Source organism: Peromyscus californicus, unplaced genomic scaffold (genome assembly GCF_007827085.1).
Source record: "Peromyscus californicus insignis strain IS unplaced genomic scaffold, ASM782708v3 Scaffold_5__1_contigs__length_169319896, whole genome shotgun sequence".
Taxonomy (NCBI): domain Eukaryota; kingdom Metazoa; phylum Chordata; class Mammalia; order Rodentia; family Cricetidae; genus Peromyscus; species Peromyscus californicus.
Window position 1 is genome coordinate 77,317,578 of NW_026294573.1, and position 20,215 is coordinate 77,337,792.

Sequence of the window (20,215 nt, forward strand, 5' to 3'; positions counted from 1 at the left end):
TTCTGTCTATCAGTGGGTGGCAGAGAGGGACAGAGTTGGTCTATGAGTAAAAGACTTTGAAGGGCTTCAGGAAAGAACTAAGGGGATCCTGTTAGTATCTAGATGTGTTAGCCATGGATAATTGGGGATGTGGTGACAAGAAAGGATTCCACAAAAAGGTTTCAGGATTGCAGTGAGTTTTCTTAAAAACCAGGGATGAAAGTGGAAGGAGGACCCCAGGTCTAAATCAAGAGTTGGAATCTTCAGTGAATGGAGTTAAGATTGAAAGAATACCTGCAAGAAGTCTGTTATTGGGTCGGCAGTGAAAATAGAGAGATCAAAAAGTCTGAGAGGAAGGATGGTGTGATTTACATACCCAAGGACCTGCCAGGTGTGGCCACTAGTGAACACTGGTAGAAAATATTTCTAGGTATACATGGCTGATACACTTTTATCAGGGCAGGGGAAAAATATCTCTGATGAAAGGTTTGGAGGAGTCCTCAGTAAATGGAGGTAGGAAGTGGAGAGAGGTCCTTGTAAGCAGTCTGTTATTGGGCTGGTGACGGGACTAGAGTGAGTGAAGTAGAAGACAAGAAGTGCAACAAAATCACCTACCTGAATCCAAGTCAAGTGTGGCCACTGAGGATCCTAAGGAGAAAATATTCCTAGGTAGAGGGAGCTGAGACAAAGGGGAGAGGTAAGAAAGCTCATAAATTGCAATGTCCAATTTCTATAAAGAAGTTCTCAGACTCATTTTACCTCTAAGCATTAATGAAGCAAATAAAAATGATAAATAAAATCAGTTTGTAAAAAAGAAGTACCAAAGAAACTAGGTCTCTGAAAGGAAAGGTAAAAGTCTTTGCAGACATTAAGCATCACATGGCTTCGTCACTATTATTTTTAGACTTGAAAAGAGTGCCCTTTGAAGAGGTTAGTCAGTTTCAAATGCATCAAAGAAAAGGGGGTGATTTCTTTGTCAACCTTCTTTTCATGTTTCTTCTGCTTTACTGGCTCCTCCTTTATCTTGCTCTCATGATATTTCATGCATTCCTACCTGGACCTGTTCTTCCTCTCCTTTCTCCCTTCTGCAGCCACTTCCCAGCCCTAAAAGATTTTTAGAAAGCAAAAACAAAAATCATGTCTTTACCTACTTTGTCCCTTTATTTTCTCACAAATTCTCTTTTGTGAAACATATCCTTCTTGAACTGTGTTCATTATGAGGAAGTGCATTGTGGAATAGTGTAGTAGGCATAAAGAGCTCACTTGAAACTGTAGTTCATCCCAAGACAATATGGCTTTTATGTTAGTATACAGAGCTGGAAGTAACTTTTTAAAATAAGACTTCTAATGAATTTAAAAGACTATGTGACCAGAGACCTCTGATAGCATGCCTCATGTTTCTTAGATGAGGTTCAAATGAGTCCCAGAACAAAGTGCATTTACTATCTTGGATTGTCTATGTGTTGGTATGACTGGGCTGAGGCATGTCCAAAGTAAAATCTTTCTGTGTGTCCAGGAGGTGTTTCTAGAAAAGAGATAAGCATGGAAATTTGTAAACTGAGTAAAGAACTTCTGCACTGACTGTATGTAGAAATTGCTCAATCTTTTGATTCTAAGAGCTGAAGATAGAGAATGGGTGAATTTGTTCTTAGTCTACTGTTCTGACACTTACTGGTCAGGAAGCTTAGTCCTTGCTGACTAAGTTATCTTGAGAACTGGCTGACTATGCTACTCCAGCTCAAAATGTGATTTTTAGTCTAGAACTGAGTAACTCTAAAGTTAAATAGTCCATACTTCAGCAGATCCCCAGCTTTATTGATTTGTCTCATAGACAAAATCTGTATTTTTGTGCCATTGACTTATTTAAAGTTTATTATCAATACCATATCATAGAGTGTTAAAAGATACAAAGCTGGTCTGATACACCTCACCTCTTCTCACGGCCACTTATGAACATGGCCAATAAGAAAACTGTCACACTGGGGAGGAAAAACAATGAATAAATTAGAAGGTGGTCTAAGGCTTACTTTGGATTGTGTAGATAATACCCCACCATTCATTGGACCTTGGGAAAGATATCTTTCTTCAATCAAACCTGGCCTAAATTTAAACTATAGATTGAGAAAAATGGCCTCTAGAAAAACAAATCAAGTTATCCATTTATATAATGCATAGCACCCATGTATTAAATTCTTCAGGTTGACAGCTTCCACTTTCAGGCACATTCAGTTTTTATAGACTTTCAAGCAATTGGCCATTCCAAAGTCTGTACAAGAAGGATATCAAGTTAGATAAAAATAAAGACAGATGTTCTTGTTAGCTTGATTCTCCTTGTTTGTAGGTATGAATTGCTACATACCCATGACCTTATAAAATTTAGATATCAGAGAGTAGCCATTTGAAATCAAGTGTCCCCTCTCTGATAGCATGCTGGGGTTGGGGAAAGATGGTTCTTTACCTCTTGTCAATCCCCATTCTCAGTGCATAATCTAGCAGATGATGAGATTCATCTGAACAAATCCTGATATGCAATTAGTAGTAAAAATATTCCTAGTGCAGCCTGATATCAGGGGACTCAACAATAAATCTACAAATACACTAGTGGATTTATTTGTTAATGCTATTTCATTCCATGGTATTATACAAGCAAATAAAGTAAGAAGAAACCAGAAAGTAGAAAATAATGTTGAAAAGGAAATGAGAACTTCATTTCACTCTCCAATTCTTACATTCTTTATATTCTTTCTTCTTCCCCATTCATCATGTAGGGGTTGATATAGATGTTCTATTTAGGGCTGAGAGTGTAAGTGTCACTTATTCTCAACACTTTGATGAGTTATGAATTTCTGTCATCACCTCTAACCACTACAAAAAGAAACTTCTCTGACAAAAGTTGATAGCAGTTCTAGTCTATTATGTGTCTTTTTCTTATGAATGGGGTTTCTGATAAGATTTTAGAAAATTACAGGCTTATGGCTGGAAAGATAGAGTGGCCTTAAGCAGCTGGTAACTGTGCTAGAATTTTTATTTTTTCTGTTGTTTAGAAGTTTGAACTGAGTCTCAGAATGAGGGACTTCTCTCTTCCTATGTGACACCAATTTTCTCTATATGTCTATTCTTCCTAATTACAGTATCAGGTTTTCTTGTGTCTTCTTCATAATTCCTTAGTGGACTTCTCATTTAAGGCTGTTCCCTTCAAAGTTAATTTTCATGTATGAAAGTTGGAACTTTAGGTAGGCAAGAGTCATATCTTTAGAGACTCTTATTGTTGCAAAGAAAAATTAAGTTTAGTCTTTAATGGTGTTAATCTCATTAGGGATTACAGGAGCCTTGTTGCCAAACTCCAACTTTAAATTTTATCATTCTCTTTTCTTTGGCAAGCTTCATTTTTTTTGTTGTTGTTTTTCACCTTTCTTGAAGATCAGATCAAGATCAATGAGCATTAGCCATGATTGAATTTATGCTCATTTTTGCAATTTGTTTCACCAAGTAACTAAATCTAAGAGCGTTGAAGTTATTCTCACCCAAGATCTCAGGGCATCACCAGAATGCACATCAATTCTTGATGTGTATGTACCAAAATACTAAGTTCCCAATAGTGTCTTGTCTGAATTATCATGAGTGCAGTCTTTTGTTTCAGCATTTACATAAACCATTCTGCTATTCTAAACTCATAAAAAGGATCAGGTTAAGCTCTATTTACAGCGCTCTAAGGTGCTGCAACCCACAGCTCCAAATTATTCCACATTCCTCCTATGATTTAATTCCCATAGCCTAAGAACCACATGTACAACTTCATGACAATAATGACACCACTCTTCTCTACTATTTTCTGGTTTTGTATCATTCTCATTGTGATGAAAACTATCTGACAAATGCAGATATTGTATTTTAGAAAGGAAGTGTTTGTTTTGGCTCAGAGTTTAAGAGTATAGTTTATTTAAGCAGGGAAGGCCTGACCATGAGGAGAGCTCTAGCTCTTACATCATGATTATGAAGTACTGGTTCATCTTGCATCTTCAGTCAGGAAACAAAGAGTGATGAATATTACTGTTCAATTAGCATTCTCTTTTTTATTCCCTCTAAGACCCAAGCCAACAAATGGGATAGTGATGCCCACATTAATGGTTTCTGTTATCTCCACACTTAACTCTTTCTGAAAACACTCTCATGAGCACATAGGAGTATGTTTCCATGGTAATTCTAAATCTAGTCACTTCCATGATGAAAATTAACTATGACATTGTGGTAGTATTGGCTGCTATTACTTTCTTCTCATCTTACCACGAGAAGAACATGTCCCAACTGCATGCCAGTATCAGCAGGATATAACACTTAAACTTAAATTGTATGCTGAAGTTAAGTCAACTAGACTTCAGACAATATTAACTAAACCCTAGGCAGTATTCTGACAAGCAAAAAATTATTCTCATTTCTATACATTTCTAGGATTTTTATGATTATCTGTCATACACTGAGATAAAAAGTAAATACACTCACGATTCAGTTCCTGTCCAAACTAGGAGATATTTGCATCCTCCTTAATTAAGATCCCATTATCACATCATTCTCACAAGATATATAACATCACAATCTGAGCATTTTAAATAAGAAAATTGGTTTTAAATAATTGTACTGGCTATAAACTCAAGGTCAACAAATTACCAGTTTTATTTTCTCTGAAGACCACTTTCCTTGCAGATTATAATCATCTTCTTGTGTTTTTCACAATGTTTTTCTACTGTGTGCATGCACTCCATGTCTCCCTATGGCTAAATTTCCTATCAAAGATTCAGTTTAACTTAATAATACCTAAAGAAACTTTGTTCCTAAATATAATCACATTCTTAGGCATTCATGAGAAGGTATCAACATAGAGATTTTTGTAGGGGATATAATTAGCCTGAAACAGGTCACCATAGATAGACATAGCATAAAACTATATTATATACTGTGATAACTGATGCAAACTAGGGCTGAATCTATAGCCAGGCCATCTTTGTTGTTGGTGGTGATAGGATTTATTCATTATCTTTTACTGGGCATCAGTGTTTTCTCTAGCAGTTCTGAGTACTGTCACAAAAGCTTCTCAGCACCGATCATTAATAAATATCTAAGCAGACAAATTTGGAAAAAGATGTAATTAACCTCCAAAAATACAATCCCTATGCTAGTCTCAGTGCTTTCTCACTTCTGCCTATTGATTCCTTATCAGATACCTGGTTTCCTGTGCAACATTTTTTTATGCTGTACACATATGGAAATTTCCTGAATAAATTGGGAGTATGTGGGGGGGCTGGTGAGGAGGTAAGGGAAGGTGGTAAAAGAATATGAGGAAATGGTTTGAGTTGAGGGAGGGACAGAGTGAGAATAAAGAAGGAGATATCTTGATAGAGGGAGCCATTATGTGGTTAGGGAGAAACCTGGTGCTAGGGAAATTCCCAGGAACCCACAAGAATGATACCAGCTAGGACTCCAAGCAATAGTGGTGAGGGTCCCTGATCTGGCCTTCCCTTGTAATCAGATCAATTACTACCCAATTGTCATCATAGAACATTCATCCAGTAACTGATGGAAGCAGATGTAGTGATCCACAGGTAAGCACTGGGTGGAGCTCCCGGAGTCCAGTTGAAGAGAGGGAGGAAGGATTATATGAGCAAAGGGGTCAAGATCATGATGGGGAAACCCACAGAGACAGCTGATCCAAGCTAGTTGGAGTTCACTGATTCTGCACTGACAGCTGGGGAACCTGCTGGGGACCCAGCTAGGCCCTCTGAATGTGGTTGACAGTTGTGTGGCTTGGGCAGTTTTGGGGGCCACTGGCAATGGGACCAGAATTTATCCCTAGTGTGTGAACTGACTTTTTGGAGCTCATTCCCTATGGAGGGATACCTTGCTCAGCCTCTATACGAGGGGTGGGGTGGAGACCTTGGTCCTACCTCACCTTGATATGGTAGGCTTTGTTGACTCCCCATGGGTGGCCTTACCTTTCTGATGAGTGGATGGGAGTGGGGTGGGGGGAAGTTGAAGGGTGAGTGGAAGGAGAGTGGGAAAGGAGAACTATGGTTGGTATGTAAAATGGGAAAAAAAACCTTTTAAAGGAAAAAAAGTGAATACTAATTTTAAAAAAAAGAGTCAAGTTCAGAACATCCCTTTCAAGAGAATGGTTTTAGTCTTTGCTCATACATGTAATACTCTCCAGAGAGAAAAGGATCTCCTTAGAAATAATAAAAAATGTGCTTTATTATTATTCATAATAGTTTTCAATTCAGTTGGAATTACATATTATTCTTTGATATGTCTGTTGCAAAAATTGTTTTTCAAGGAGACCTAAGACAGCAAAAAACTGTAAGAAAAGCTTTTTGTAGGAGGTCACTTATTTCTCAATGGGTAAAATACACTTTGCAGTGAGTTTTCTTTTTCTTTTTTTAATCTTGAAAGGTAAAAGACAACAAATAACAGAGGCAAACTCTTTAGCAATTGAATTGTTTAAGTCATTCTATGTTGCTTTATAAAACGCATTGCTGTACCTTGTCTTGTGAGTCAGTATGTATGGCAAGTGCTAAATCCATGAATCAGAGCAACATTTCCTACTCCTCTCCCAAAAGCCTTCAATGGAAGTATGCATGCTACCTTTACTTTTTCATCAGTTTCGGAAGTTTCTAAAAAGAAAGAAAAAAAAAGGAATTGTGCTGATAAAGAAACTGGGTCAGGTAATTGTTCTGTAATAACGATGACATTTTGAAGTGTCACAGTAGCAGACAACTGTAACAGGAATTCAATGGATCAAGCTCTTCATAAATTATCCCAGGGCCTTGGGTACTGTTTTTCTTCCTTAATAACAATAAAAATAAACCCTGTTGACTCCTACCTGCCTTTGGACTTCTTTATTGCTCAACCTATTCATTTAAATAGCATATTTTTTAAATACTCTAAAAATGCAAGCAATTTAAAAAATATATTTGTCAAGACAAGTTTATGGTGAAAACTCTTTAGTTAGTCCATTTCCAAGACTACCAGACTGCAGAATTACCACAACATTGTCAGAATTTCAGTAGGCAATTTGTCTAAATAGGGTTTGATAACTTAGAGTCAGAGATGTTTTCCATATCATTAGATTTCCAACTAACTTCTTCTGCCTTTTGTGACAGAGACATTTTTTTTTTCCTGAATTCTCTAACCAGGAAAGAAGTAAGTTGTAGTTTTATTTTTTATTTAAAATGACAACATTAGCATATTCAGAGTGAAATATGTATGGCTCAATTGAGTCAGAATCAGATACTGTTAACAGGAACATGAATGATGAATCCATTGAAGAAGTGCTGGCAGCCATGTCTCCTTGGTATTAATGGGATGTGCATTTAATGTTGGAGACTGCAGACACATTTTCTATAAAATCTATTCTGTCTTTTAGGAATGAGACAATGGTAAAGTAAGCTGGAGAAACTGGGGAATGTCATTTCTGAAGATACCTTTTAATAGCACGTGTAGAATGTGTAAATAATTCCATGTAGTATAAAGTGTAAGGTTGTATGATGTACTAGTAAGAGGAAGATTTTGAAACCATGGAAGAATTTTAACTATGATCACAAGGTAGAGAGTTATTTTTGCATGTTGTTGCAGATAATGTTTTTATTAGCATGTATTATTTATAAAAAGCAATATGCTTTATTACTACATTTCTACACATGTGTCTGTTTGAGTACTCTAGAGGAACAACCCTGATATAATGAGTATATATTACCAAGGTGATTCATTATATTGGCTTATATGATATGAGCAGAGAAATCCCACAGTGGCTGCCAACATGCTACTCAGAAGCCTAAAACCAGCAGCTGCTCAGGCAACAAGGTTGGATGCCTCAGCAATTCCAATATGCATTGAAGATTCAAGGATTACTAGAGAGCCACTAATCTTCAGTCCACATTGGAATGTTTAATTTGCATTCTGACAGTAGCAAAGGCTGGCAGTGGTGGAAGCTACACTGTGGATGCTTGTACCAGCAAAGGTGAAGGTGGGCAAGCACAAAGCATTGCTTCCTCCTTAGACAGCTTTCTATTAGAAGGAGGGTATTCCTTCCTCAGGTGACCCTTCCTAGAAAGACTTTTATAGATCTGCCCAAGAGTATGTCTCCTAACTGACTCCAGTTTCTATCAACTTGGAAATCAAGATTAATCCTCACAATGTTTATAATTTCCTTTGATTAAATTCATTACTCCGTTATCCTCTTTTGCTTTTCTTCCCTCATCTCCTATTGTTGCTCCTCCCCTTTCTTAATAGTTCCCCCTTCTACCTTCATTTCTGTTTTCTTTTATTCAAATCGTTTTTTATTTAAGAAATTTTTTCACTCATTCTACTTATCAACCACAGACCCCCCTCCCATCTCTCCTCCTGCTCCCCCTTGGTTTTACCCCCCAACCCACCCTCAGTCCCCTCCTACAAAACAGTAAAGGTTTCCATGGGGAGTCAGCAAAGCCTGGTCCATTGAGGCAGGACCAAGCCCCTTTCCCCTGCATCAAGACTGGGCATCATAGATAATTGGCCCCAGAAAGTCAGCTCATGTACCAGGGATAGATTCTGATCCCACCATCAGGGGTCCCTCAAACAGACCAAGTTATAGACATTATGGAAAATAGTGCAAATTTTTTTTCAAAATACTAAAAATAGAACCACTATATCTGATCTAGCAATATTATTCTTTGGTTTACTCTCAAAGTAGTTGAAATTATGCTAAAGAAATATCTGCACTCCCATGATCATGTGTTGGATCATGTGTATATACACATGTGCACATTTAAATGCTAGTGAGCTTTAAGAAAAAATCTGCATATGGGAGATATGTTTAAAATATATAGGTTGATTGAATCTAGTGGTTCTTATAAACCAGTGTCTCTTAGTAGCCAAAAAAATTCAAAGACAACTTAATAACATACAGGATCTAGGCTCTCTTTGTATTTTCCATCTTTACACGGCTTATTATGTTTTTTATTATTCTATTCCTTTTGAAAGGACTTTCTTTCCTTTTTTTCTTTTCTCTCTCAAGCCTATACATATTTTAAACACACTCTAACTTGTTTAGAGGTTTTTACCATGTGAATTTGTCTTTACTGTGTATCTGTAACCTTTTTTGTCTGCATGAGCAAAAACCTCAAACACCCCATGCCATGTGTTGCTTAAGACCACAAGCACTGGCTGAGAGACACCTCTCTGTACTGCCACTGTGTGGAAGACTTCAGGAACTCACTATGTGGCTTAGCTCATAGCATATTGTCAGCTGCCAGGAGAAAGGTCTCTGTACTGTGGCCAGTATGAGAGACACAAGACTAAGAAGCTGAGTTTAGGTCTGTTTTTGTGTGTTTAGAACATTTTAAAGCCTTTTCAGGGCTTATGGGGCAAATAGACTGGTTATTAAAACTGTAATTCTTATTTAATAACTTTTTTGTATATAATCTTACTATGTTAAAGTTAAAACCTTCCTTTTTAGTTACACAAAATTGGTGAAATGCAGCGGAGTAATCTGTAGCATGAATCTTAAAAGGTCTTATTAATAAAAACAAACCCAGAGCCAGGTACTGGGGTGGACGCTGGAAGATCAGAGAAATAGAACAATTTACATCCAACCTCACCTTGCCAACTTCTCAGCTGATCTTGTTTCTTCAAATTGGAAGCCTCTGAGTCCTCTTTCGAATGGATCTCAGCTGAAATGCTGTTAAAAGCCTAAAAGCTTAAAAAGCTAAAATTCCTGGTCCTCATGCCTTATATACCTTTCTGCTTTGTGCCACCACTTCCTGGGATTAAAGGCTTATCTTTCCCAAGCAAGACATGAGATCTCAAGTGCTGAGATTAAAAGTATGTGTCACCATGTCTGGCTATTTCCAGTGTGGCCTTGAACTCACAGAGATCCAGATGGATCTCTGCCTCTGGAATGCTATGATTAAATGTGTGTGCTATCACTGCCTAACCTCTATGTTTAATATAGTGGCTGTTCTGTTCTCTGACCCCCAGATAAGTTTATTAGGGTGCATAATATATCAACCACAGTAATCTTTGTGTACACTGTGAAGATTTGTCACTCAGATTGGTTTAATAAAAAGCTGACTGGCCAGTAGCCAGGCAGTACAACCAAACTAGGAAAATGATTGAAGAAGGGCAGATTAAAAGAAGACACCAACTAGCTGCCACAGAAGCAGGATGTGTAGAAAATGAAGTAACAAGCAATGAGCCATGTGGCAAACATAGATAAGAAATATGAGTTAATTTAGGAGTTAGTAGTAACAAGCCTGAGCTATTGGACAAACATTTATAAGTAACCTTAAGTCTTCAAGTCGGTTATTTGGGAAATGGCTGCTGATTATTTGAGAGCAGGTGCTTGGGACAGAAAAAAAAAATCTGCCTACAAACTATAAACTATTTAGTAAATATAGTTGTAATATGATACAAATTTTAAGCTGTGTCTATTGTAATCTAACGGTCTCTTGGCCTATACTAGCTTTTGTATATAATTAATTGCATCTTACTTATTTCTGTAAATAATTTCAAATCTATTAAGAGTGTCAGACAACCATAGCAGCTAAATTTCTAGTCAACCATAAGCTGAAAACTTGCAAAAATGTACATTTCAGCCACTTGTTTCTGTATGCCAGTTAATTTTCTCTGACTGAAAGGAAAAGGTAGATGTGAGAAACATGCACTTTAAATGAGTCACTAAATATTTTTTAAGAGCTTGACCAATAGGAGATTTTAATGAAAGATTTCATTATAAAATTTCAATCTTGTAACAAAACTACTGTTGCTTCCTTATCTGTATTTATCCCTTCTCAGACTCTGGTAGAGGTAGAAATGTATTTTGTTTAGCTATCCTTAGCAGGGTATCATGATTGATTATTCATAGTTTTACCCAAAGAGGTAAATAGGAAAATAAAGAACAAATTTAAACTAAAATGCAAAATAAATGCATTATTATACACTTGATTCAGATATCAACAGTACCCCATTACAGATAAATCCAGTACCTGGATTAATAATGCAAACACTGTTAAGTTATGTGTCAGTTGGGTTGCTTTCTGGATCCTTCTGTTTTGTTATAACAATTTCAAAAACCACTTCTCTCCTACCAGAATTCTGTAGACTTTGGCTGGACACTTCAGTAGATAACAGACCTTCAATTTATTTCAGAAGACTTTAAATAGAAAGGTGTGCTATTGATTTGTGTGTAATACAGATCATCAAAGACATAAGATAATCCTTAATTTCAATGAGTTGTTACTTATCTAAATTTCAGATCACTAATGAATATAGCATATTACTAGTATGCTTTTGTTTTAATGGCTTCAAATTCTAGGATCTATGGGATATTCTCTTTTGTTTCTTCTTTATAATGTGAAATAGTTACTAAAATGTTACGTAATATTCTAGCATATTTGTTTCCACTTACCCTATTCTAAAAATTCTGGTCAGAATTGGAACAGAAAAGCACAGCCAGTGCCCATGATTTTTTGTGTTTAAATTAAGTCTTATCCAGGGATTCCAAGAGAAATTACACCATCTAGGCCCCATATCTCCAATATCATCTCTGCCTTGCTGTATATTTCTCCAGAAGTCTTGTTGTTTTACAGGAACAGTAAAGATCTTGTTATTTTTGAGTTTTCTGTTTTCTTCGCCCTAAATATTCTTATCATATTATTTTTTGTCTTGATGTGGCGTATTTTACAGATGTTTTTCTGACAAACTTGTCTAAAATAACTTTCCTTATCCACAGTTTCTCTTTTCTTAATTTTTCACTTGCTTATTGCTGTCTGTTTACCTTTTCTCTGTATGGATCAATACATTCGTTGCCTGGTTTTTCTTTTACCATTATCTAACATTCATGATTGAAAGAAATTTGTCTTTTTCAGAGAACATTTCTAGCCTCTACAAAGTTAGATAATTCAACATAGGTGATTGCCTTCATCTTTTTTAGTGGTGTAAGGCATAATCTTGATTGTCACCTATATGGAATCTGGAATGAACAGAGAAATTCCCTCTTCTGGGCAGGTTTATGAGGAGATGGCCATCTCAAAGAGTTGGAGGCACCTTCTGTGGGCAGTCTCATGATAAAGAGATCCTAGATATAACATGATATACGGACAAGGCAGGGCCAACTGCCATTTCTTTATCTTAATTTTTAAAAATTTCTTTTAAAGATTAGAATATCACATCATTTTCCACTTTACTTTCTCCAAACTCTCTTATGTCTGTTTGCTCTCTCTTTCAAATTTATGACTTCTTTTTTCATTAATTGCTTCTGTGTGTGTGTGTGTGTGTGTGTGTGTGTGTGTGTGCGCGTGCGTGCGCGTGCGCTTGTGCATAGTGGTATAACTGTAGTTATATATACATATACATGCATACATACATACATATGCATATGTATGTTTATCTATAGTTTTAGAAACTGAAAAATTAATTTGTATTGATACACTAGATTGGTTTTTCAGTTTGGGCATTTTTCAGCTTCTGAATTGGAAGGAAATAAAAATGAAGGGCTGTCAGCTAATACTTTTTTGATTACTATAGCAATTATGTGGCAAATGTATATGTTCTTCAAGAAGTTTGCAGATACATTCATGTTAAATAACCTTGTATGAAGTGAAATTCACTTATTATAAATATTCATCTGAGGTGGACATGATTACCTGCAAACTGAAAGCTTAATAGAAATGTACAAAATGTGAATGATAGAAAAATACCTCTGAATCTTAAACCATGTTCATATACACACACACATATACATATATATATGTGTGTGTGTGTGTGTGTGTATATATATATATATATATATATATATATATATGTATAATGTAGGAAGACTGGAAAATAAATTGTTAGTTTGCACTGAAAATCAATTATAACTTCAGTTTAACTTTTACATTTAATTAAACCAATGGTAATCCATAACTATCAGCTAATAAACAGAGACACAACAATATACTGTGCACTGTCACTTCTTCACAAGGTTAACAAACTGCATTAACTATTCACTTATCACTAATTCATAATTAATCAGTCCTTGGAAATTACATTGTATAATAAATGAGGATAGATATGATTCATTAAAACTTCTAATTAATTCTATTTAATACTGTTTCATAGTTCATTGATTAGTTCTGGGAGTTAGACTGTAGGGTATTTGATGTATTACTGGCAAAGAAATAAATAAGGGGAAATATATTCAAAATTAAACATAAATACTTGTACACTGAATTGTCAGATATATATCACCATTGTGTTTGTGTCTTCACTCAAGAGTTTTTTAGCATTACAAGTAGAAAAACTCATTTTCAGGCCCTTATCATTGTATTGTAAAACCTCTTTCAGGTTCAAACTTAGTATTTAGCATTTCTGGATTAATACAAATGGAGTATACTCTGTTTTGCTTTAGTAATTATCAATGTTTTGTGGGTTAATAACAAGATTATTGTTAATTATGTATGGACATATTGAGAGAAAAATCCACGCTTCTAGAAAGAAAAATATTGCCAAACAATTATGGTTTGAGATTATTTTATTGCACTGTGTGTGTTAAGCTAAACATTAAATAGAAAGGAAACCACTGTTAATAAAATCCCTGTATATTAATTATAATTATTGTGTTCAAGAGTAGAAACAAAAGACTTTGAATTTATCTTCAGAACCTGGATCAAGGAGAGTCACCAATAGTAATAAATTATTTAAAATTTAAATATAGAAAAAGGCATTGGTAGTTTCTTTTCTTTCTATTTTGCTAACTACATTGTATGTCTCCAAAATACACAGAGGGGGACGGTGGTAACAAACATTTGTCAAATAATGTATCCTAAATGTGTAAAGAACTCTTAAAACTCAGTAATAATAGAGCAACCAAATCTATTACAGATTTGGAGAGTTACGTGAAAAAAGTCAGGTATATTGTGTCAACACCATGCTGTTTATAATACTGTAGCTCTGTTATATATTAGAAAATTTGGTATGAAAATTCTCAGAGCACCATTCATTTTGCTCAGGATTGCTTTGACTGTCTTGGGTCTTTTGTGGATTCAAATGAATTTGAGGACTTTTTTCTCTTATTTTTGTGATGAATCTTATGTGGAGATTGATTGGGACTGTACTGAATGTGTAAACTGTTTTTAATAGATTGGTCATTTTACTGATATTAATTCTATCAAATCAAATGTGGAAGATCTTTCCATTTTCTAGTGTGTTGTTTGATCCCTTTCTTCAAAGATTTGAAGTTTAAATGGTAGAAGAATTTCAGCTCCTTGATTAGGTTTGCTCTTTTACATATTTTCTTTTTAGTTTTTTTTTAAGGGACTGTATCCATGTTCTCTTTTCATCTCTGCTGTTATTGGCAAACAGAATCCACTGATTTTGTATCCTGACACATTGCTGAAATTGTTGATCATTACCAGAAGTTTTCTGGTAGGTACTAACCAGATACAGACATGTAGAACAATGGAAAATAAAAAGAAAACCCAACGTGTGTATACAAAATAATAACCATCAGATATTTGTTAAAGAAGCCAAAAATACACATAAAAGAAGAGGCAGCATGTTTTACAAGTGATTATGGGAAAACTGTATGTCCTCATGTAGATGAATGAAAAAAGACCTCTATCTATTACCCACACAAAAATCAACAGCAAATAGATCAAATATTTTAATATGAAACCAACAATGTCAAAACTGTAGAAGAAAATACAGGCAGCACCTTATGAGTTTTAGGCGCAGGAGAGAACTTTCTGAACAGACCTCCATTCACCCAGTTATTAAGGGCAATGTTATTGAATAGGAGTCCATGAAATTAAAAAGCTTACATACAGTGAAGCAAATAAGCAATCAAGTAAAGCAGAAGTCCATAGAATGGGAGTTCCTATGTATACATTTGATAGGTGATTGACATTGAGAATATACAAATCATAATCAAGGTGACAAATAAATAAAAAATGGGACATGGTGTGAACAAAGAGTTTTCAAAAGAGAAAGTAAAAGTGCTTACAAATTGTCTACAAGAATGTTCAACATCCTCAGTCATCAATGAAATTAAAAATATTTTAAGAGTTCATCTTACTCCAGTCAGAATAGCTAAAGTAAAGAAATTATTATACAGCAAATTCTGGCAAGGATGTAGGGAAAGGGTAGAATTGCAAATTGTTGGTGGATGTGTAAACTAGCAGATAATTATGGAAATCAGTATAGAAAATTTCAAAATGCTTAAAAAGATCTACCATATGACAGAGTTATGTGACTTGGCATTTGCCTAAAGGTCTTGACATCCTACATCACAGATAATCATCAATGTTTATAGCTGCCCTATTCATGATAGCTAGGAAATAGAAACAACCTAAATGTCTTTCTGTAGATGAATGGATAATGAAAATGCAATACATATACAAATGGAATTCTATTTGGATGTGAAGAAAAATGGAATAATGGGATTTGCTTGTAAATGAATGGAATGAGAAAATATATTGAGGGAGGTAACCCAGGTTCAGGAAGACAAACACTGTTCTCTCTTCTTTGTAAGCAAGAGCTCTGAATCCTTAAATTTGAATACATATTCTAGAGTAGCAACAGAAGTTAGAAATGGAGAAAAGGACTATCAGAGGAAGGAGGAGAGAGGCAGTTATATAGAGAGATAGCAGGGCATGAGTGCTTTAAAAACAGAAAAGGGAAATTTATGGGGAAGGGTGCACTACAGATGAAGAGGAGGATAAAGAGAAAAACAATACTGTTGATGTTTGAAAAAGCCATAACAAAGCATATTATTTTATAATCTTACATAGTAATATGTATGTTTTATATGTGTGTATGTGTGTATTTATATATAGTTTGAATATACAACATGGGGTGTTAATGATACCCTTTTGGCCATAAGCCATCTTTAAAACATCTCAGTGATAGTTATAGAAAACCTTCTTTCAAGTTGTTTGTTACAGATCTAAAGGTCCTCAAAACAATGTACACTATTGCCATTGCCCTTGATATTTTTTTCCAAAATACTTGAAGGTATGAACTTATTGTTGATGTCACCATACTCTTCAGAGGAAATGAAAGAATCAAACTGGTAATGACCTAGAAGCCTCTTTCCCGAATGCTAGTTCTCAAATTATCAGAAAGTTTAAGGAAGAAGATTAACCAATAGCCTTAAAATATCCCTAATGGTGCAGCAGTGGAATTCATACCCTGGGTGAAACCTACAGCTGCCTAGTTAGATTAGGGACCATTCAGCAGGAGGAAACTCAGACCTGGTACTATACACAATTATCCATGGCTCAAGTGTATATTGACCTTAGTGAAAAGTATATTACTGTCATTTTCTTAAATCAGTATAGCTTCTATTATCTAAATCTCTATCCTTATACCCACAGATAACTGTAGCACTCGCTTCTCATCTTAACAAGATTCTATATGCAGATCTACAGCTGGTCAAAATGCACAGAATATGTGACTTTGACCTCAAGTGTGTGTGTGTGTATGTGTGTGTGTGTGTGTGTATGTGTGTGTGTGTGTGTGTGTGTGTGTGTGTGTGTGTGTGTGTGTGTGTGTGTGTGTGTTTGTATGACCCTACCTACATCTTAGGGTCTTAGGATCAGGGAACATCATGTATACCATAACTATATTGTTTTCCATACTAATGGGGATAGGTGAAATTTCACATGGCCTCAATTCTAGAAGAAGAACTTCAGGTAACCCCTGGCGGCCAAGGAAGAAAAAAAATCAGTTTTTGTTTCTAAGCCAATAAATGCAGGAAAAGGAACCCAACATCATTAATCATCGAAAAAATGATAATTAAAAGCATGATATATTGATCCATACTTGTGGTAACTGACAAGACCAACAAAATCAAGGATCGGAAAGAATGTAGTATGTTCACAGGAATTTAAAATGGTAAAACACCATTGTTGTGAAGATATAATGATGTGTATAAATCCTGGAAAGAACGGTCCTGAGCAAAGCATTCTCTTCATCATCACAATCAAGTTAATCAGTCTTTTCTTTTTCATTTACCCTTCTCTTACAAATAGATCTTAGAATCTATTTTTTATGCCTCTTGCATGTGTTACATGCAAAAAACCAATCACCAGCTCACAGATTCCTCAGTAAACATAAGATATGATTCCTCCCATGGGGACCTCCAGATTGAGCTCTTGTTTGAGTGGACTTTGTGAGGTACAGGGGTACAGGGAACCATTGTAGAAAGGAGATGTCTAAGTGGGGATGCTCATAGTTGAGAGAACTAAATCTGCCTTGCTGCGGTGAGATCGGGGACTACCTAAATTCATTCAAAATTCTAAACTTTAGTGGTCAAGCAAGAATAGGATTTTGAAATCCTTTCCTCTTCCCTCACATGTTTGGGAGACTAAGCAGAAATGACCTAGTTATTTCTCCTCACAATTGTTCCATCTGTAGACACTGCAAGCTCCAGCTTCCAGGGGCCTCATTTTATAAACCATAAGATTCAGACTATACAACTGTCAACATCATGTGGCAACATTCTAGTGTACAGATATGTAGAGTGTAGCTGAAGAATTTCTCTCCAGCTCCTGCCAAGTCCCGCCAGTCCCACCAGTCCCGGAGCCCACTTATAAAATAAACACACAGACTCTTACATTATTTAAACTGCTTGGCCATTAGCTCAGGCCTGCCATTGTCTAGCTCTTACTCTTATATTTAGCCCATTTTTATTCATCTATACTTTGCCACATGGCTCGTAGCTTATCGGTACCTTACATCTCCCTTGTCCTGGCAGCAGCTCCAGGCAATCAATCTCTTCCTTTCCTGTTTCCTCAATTCTCCTCTCTGTTAGTCCCACCTATACTTCCTGTTTGGCTATTGGCCAATCAGTGTTTATTTATACAGAGCGATATCCACAGCAGTAGAGGGCAGGGGGACCTTGTACTCACTGAGAAACACTAAGAGAACCCAGAATGTTAATCAGGCAAGGATGGTTCCTCGATGAAGAAGATAAAATCAAATACCAGAATTCCATCCAGAAAGCTGAGAATGGAGGTTGTTAAGAATTTTGTGACCTTTTTAACTATCTGAAGGGACAGACTTCACCCTAATTCCCAAGAATGATTATCTCAGACCCTCCCTCCCTAGATCATTCATTACCCATCCCATATGTCACATATTCCTTATGTCCTGCTGACCTCTATGTTATTTGTCAGAGACCACATTCGATTTTTAGGTCTTTTAGCTATAGACCCACCCTCATGGTCAAATGCATGTTGTAAAAGAGTTGTTATGTAATCACAATTTAAGTTTTATTGTGTAAATGGAATTGGAATTATGGGCATTATTATTACCTTGGAGACCTTTTCCAAACTCTATTGTGTTTAAATATATCTATAATAAACCATTTCATATTAGACTCTGCAAAGTCTGATTCAGGTTGATAAAGTCAATCTGCACCAGGTTTTCATTCTTATCTCTTCTTGTGGTTCACTTCTCTGTCTGCATCCCTGCAGACTCCCTCACATACAGAGAACCTGAAGCCAAGAGGGAGAGAGAAGCTTTTACAACAACATTCAGATATGGTTGGAGCCCAGCTGTCCTGTAGTGAAGGAATGATCTGAATTTAACTGCCAAAATGATACCAAGCAATACTTAATAATGATACTATCATAAACCTGTATTTTTCAGCCCTGAGTATACATTGGGATCATCTAAGAGCTTAAAAAGGACATGGGCCCACATTATACAATGCAACCAGGAAATGCAAATATAAAGATGTTAGAATGTAAGCCTACTGTCACATACACTGCAAACAATTTTGACATATATTGAATCTGAAATCAATGTATGTTGGTGCATTCCCACCATGACCATTGATTTAAGGAAGACTCATTCACTATAGGAACATACCTGCTTAAGAGAACAAGGACAACAATGGACAGCTGTGAGTCTGTACCCTTCCCAATATTGCCCATCATGCCAGGTAAAACCTCTCATCTGAGACTGGGTCAGCTCATTTCGATGATAAAAATGAAGTTCCACCAGAATGTCATTATTACTTAGGAAATCCTACACTTCATTTCTTATTTTACAGCTCAGTACTTGTCAACTTTCTGCCACATCAGAATCACTTAGGGAACTTACTGGAAAGTAATTTCTGACCCACAAGCTGTATTTCTATGTCAATTGACATTAATGACACTGGGCTGTAGTCTGTAACCACTGCTTTGAGTATTGTAAAAGGCTTGGACATCCACTTTTGTAAATGCTTGGAACCAGCAGTGTTTTGGATTGTGGAATTTATTTTTTTAATTTGGAATATTTTAACATACCCGAAGAGATATTGTAACTCGAATTGCTAAATGGTCTTATAAATAAAAATCCCAGAGCCAGATATTGGGGTAAATTCTGAAAGATCAGAGAGACAGAACAAGCCACAGCCGACCTCACCTTGACAACTCCTAAACTGATCCTGTTTCCTCAGACTGAAAGCCTCTGAATCCTCACCCCTGAGGGTCTCAGTGAACTGCTTAAAAGCCTCTAGTTCCTGGTCCTCATGCCTTATATGCCTTTCTGCTTCCTGCCATCACTTTCTGGGATTAAAGGCCTATGTCCTTCTCAAGCAAAGACATGAGATCTCAAGTGCTGGGATAAAAGGTGTATACAACCATGCCTGGCTCTGTTCCCATTGTGGCCTTGAATTCATAGAGATCCAGACAGACCTTTGCCTCCTGAATGCTAAGATTAAAGGTGTGTGCTGCCACTGCCTAATCTCTGTGTTTAATATAGTGGCTGTTCTGTTCTCTGACCCCTAGATAAGTTTATTGGGGTGTACAATATAACCACAAGGTATCTTAGGGATGGTACTCAGGTTTATAAAATTCATTCATGTTTCATATATATATATATATATATATTTCAAATAATATAATATTTAATATATGTGATATAATAGTTTTTTCCTAGGGTTAATGATCTGTCTATAAACAGATTTTTAGCCTGACAATATTACCAGGTACAGGTTTCATCTTGTGTAGGGTACCTTAAATACAGTGCCTACTGAAAATTTTCTATCTGAGCCTAGTTCACTTAGAAGTGAGCTGTAGATAACAATCACCACACAATTCTTTTCTATTATATTCTTTTTTTCTCAAGAAATTTGACCAAGAATATAACAAGTTCTTTATAGGAAGAGTGAGAACCAACTGGCAAAAAGAATCTTCTAAGTTTCATAATTCTGGTTTATGTATCTCCTTGTTGAAAT